Below are 3,947 nucleotides of genomic sequence, written 5' to 3' on the forward strand. Positions count from 1 at the left end.
CCCCCAATCCCTCTCCATATACCAGTTGATGAATATTCATCAGGTTAAGTCTGACTATGCTCTTCACAGTTCTTGTGAGGAGCAGTATGTTAATGACATTCAGCAGAGAGTCCAAATGTAGATAAGTGTACTCCGGGAAAAGGGTTTCCCTCCCGCTGGCTAACAACGCTTCCATTTATGGCACATTCAGGATGGCACGGTGGTCAGCCGCATTGGACGGATCCCTTCTGTCTCTAGCATGCAGCCATTTACGAGCATTTAAAATCCACTTTTATGCTCATTATGTTAAGAGCTCCCTCTCTTTTTGACCACTGCCCTCCTCTTCCTCACTATACAGCAACAATAGGGCTGTATTATTGGCTAAATCAATGGCATCTTTGGTCTTTCTTGAATGTGATGCATTTTCATGCAAACGTATCTTAAAACGGATGCGTTTTAGTCTCTGTAGATTTATGCGACTGTAGTGGGTCTGTATTGATGGACAGGTCATCGAGGAGGTATAGAATCTCTTTGAGGGTGGATCTCTACTGAGCTGTGTATATTGTTAATGGGAAGGGCTGGACACAGCCGGTTTTGTCTGAGTGGTTTGCCGTGAGGAGCAGACAGAACTGCTGCTGTCCCACTGCTATTAGCCACTCCCACTCTACTATTGTCCAAATGTCTCCTTACAGTCTACACTTATTCTCACTTGTCGTCTTAAACAAAATTTTTAGATTTGGGCTTCCGTGTCTTAATGCCAGTGTGATCAGAATGTGTAATGAATGAGAAGATGATCTCTCTCACTCTAATAGGTGTAGCGTCTCGACCAATCTATGTGTGTATGTGTATGTTAGACCAGCTTAATGTGTTTATGTAGTATGTTAGACTAGTTTAAGTGTTTATGTAGTTAATAAAACCTTACGTGTATCACACTTGACGTGTTCATTGTTTGCTCATAACCGGAGTCAATAATCATGCAGATTTACGTTACAAGCTTGTAGAATTGTACAGTAAGAAAGTTATTTCCCTTAACCAGGAAATTAACGTTCTTGGAATTGACAAGACAGTTGACCCTGAGAGGTCAGCTAAATATCTACAGTGGATCTAAAATATGAATAGTTAATTATAACTAGTTATGCTTAATTATTCATATTTCCCCATGAGCTGATTCGCTACATAGGTTAACTCACAAGAGTTTATAAGTAAATGAATGGTAAGCCAATTCTCCATCTACTTTAAAATGGGTCCTTCATGTGCTTTTAATTTGAGGATTTTTAGCTTTCTTCAGGTTACATATTTTCACCAATTGGAGACAACAAACGGTCGCCCTTATGAGTGAGTCTTTGAATCCATTGGTTAGTTTTTGCTTTGGCTTCAGTTGAAACTGTGACATTGGGGTGGGTGGGGGGGGACAGACAAAGAAACTAGCCAAGCAATATCATGCAAGCAAAGAGTTATTTTGTTCCAAATATTGACCTCACTGCGCAGGTGATTTTCAAACACGACAATGGCCAAAAAAGTCTATTGTCAATATTGTCGTATCTTTCTCTTGGTCCCATTGCAAGCCTGTTGCAAAGTCTAGGAGGGGTGTTTACGTGACACCATTTTTAACCAAAAAAATGAAAACGTTTTATGCGTTTTGGCTGTTCATTTACACGGCAACAGCATTTTGGGGGCCTAAAAATGCAGCATTTTTGAAAGGCGGCGTTGAAAATGATGGCGTTTCTTTACAAAATGACATCACCAACTGGCTTGGCATGCATAACAGTTTAGTCGTTTTTTATGAATCCCTGTTAATGGGGATTGTTTTGACTGTTTTCGTCTGTACAATTCCCAATCGATTCCTAATGAAATTACAGCATTACCCCCACAATTTGCCATAGCAAAGTTAAAAGTGACCACATCTTTACATTTAGACCACTTGAGTTTCTTTGTTTGTTTTTGCTCCGTCAACAACAATGGTTCCAAAAAAAGCCACAGCAGAATTAACCATTGCATTTTCAAGCAACATGCAGTAGTGTTTTGTTCCTGAATGAATCATTGTCATTAGAAATTGGTTGTCAGTGATTTTTTAACATTTTTTTACTTAAAATATATTTAAATCATCCTGAGGGTCCTTGGAAGTTTGTTGTTCCTGAATGAATCATTGTCATTAGAAATTGGTTGTCAGTGATTTTCAACATTTTTTTACTTAAAATATATTTAAATCATCCTGAGGGTCCTTGGAAGTTTTCTGAGACCCCCTAGTTTCTCCAGCATCTACTACTGTAATGATTTAACCTGCAGAAACCTAATGATAATCCGTTAATATAAACTCAGACAAGCGGAGTGACACAAACAGAGAAAAGTCCCAACGCTTTTAGCCTAAAAACCAGCAGTCTTGGAAGGCTGCTCAGCCAATCAAATTTGAGGACTGAAACTGTTGTATAAAATGAAACATTCATTGTTTCTTGGAACGTGTTTCCCATAAACTGCAAATGTTTCAACTTCTGAACGACGAAATGTTAGTATGAATAATAACAAGAAATTGCTTGTTCCCAGAGGGAAAAATATCATTCAATCATATTTTTAGCCACAACAATAGTTCATACTAAAACTTTTTTTGGGGAGTCCAGGAAAATAAACCAGGCAACACCAGATCTTCAATGTACTGCGGATAGATTTCCATAGATTTCAGGCTGCTGTCTGGGTGCCTCCCCATTCTTACAGTAGTAGCCCACATACTCTACTCCCTCTCTGGGCCGCATGCCAGTGTATCCAAGTGGCATTGGACCACCAATTGTACCACTGAGCCTTTTTGTCCCATGCCTATGTGCCACTCCTGGGTCTCAGTAACCATGGTAACATGTGGACTGTGCCAAGCATACATTTGGTACCCTTACAATGGCAGAGGAGCAGTGTAGTAACTGGGCAGGGCAGTTATTTACAACACCATCATATTTGGGGATTGGCTCTGCTGGGTCAATCTAAGTACACGATGGGTCAGTTTGTCCTAGCTGAAAAAACTGTAAGTGATGCATTTGTCTCCTTCCTTTGAATAAAATTTAAATCTGACTGAAAAATCAAAGCTCTTATTTACTTTTATCTAAAAGCGCAATCCGTGCCCTCATTTGGTGCACCCAGAACCCTTCACGTCAACAGAGAATGTTTTCCCAGTCGAGACTTCTGCGTATGCACCGCAAAAAGGTCACAAGCAACACTTTCCTACAGCTTTTTCATTTCATATGTCGTCTTTCATTCTGAAAAAATACTGTATTGAATTTCTCATTCAGATATGTAGCTAAACACGGTTCAGTGATTAATACATACAGGAACAAAATGCTTCTAAAATGCCTTGGCTTTAAATTCACTGTGATGTATGGTTTCAAGGATGAAAAGTTAATCTCATTCACTCTGTCCTGCAATGAATAGGATGACTCACTCAGATTGAAATCAAATTTAGGGCACTTCCTCTGACTTCTACAAAGGCATCTGATCACTTCCTTTCTTTCACATCTCTTCTAGTGAGACCTGCAATGTATTATAATTTTACATTAGTTCAACAACTACATACTTTTATCCGATTAGTGGTAGAGAAAGTGAGGCCTTACTTGCTTTCAGCCATGCCAGGCAGTTTATAACCCTAAATGAGCTTTATCACCCAAAATTAACTAATTTGAGCAGATGTTCGAGATCTCTGAACAGCATATTTGTGTTTTGTGGTGTTTCTTTGGGTCTGGAACAAGTGCATATAATCTTTCCTTTTTATTTGTTTTTGTTTAGAAGCGAAAGCAGCCCACCACAAGAAGCACACGCATACAATCACTTCATTATGCCATGACAAAAGTGCCTTTGATGTGGTGGAAGCAGAGCCATCTAGAGTCACAACAGCACAGAGAGACAGGAGATATTTACTGAGTTACAGGAGCAGTGCTGTTTGGATAGATAGCAGCTGCAGTAGGGACATCCCTGTTGTTTGATCTGTTTCA

The sequence above is a fragment of the Sinocyclocheilus grahami genome, unplaced genomic scaffold, assembly GCF_001515645.1.
Source record: "Sinocyclocheilus grahami isolate Dianchi unplaced genomic scaffold, SAMN03320097.WGS_v1.1 scaffold196.1, whole genome shotgun sequence".
Lineage (NCBI taxonomy): Eukaryota > Metazoa > Chordata > Actinopteri > Cypriniformes > Cyprinidae > Sinocyclocheilus > Sinocyclocheilus grahami.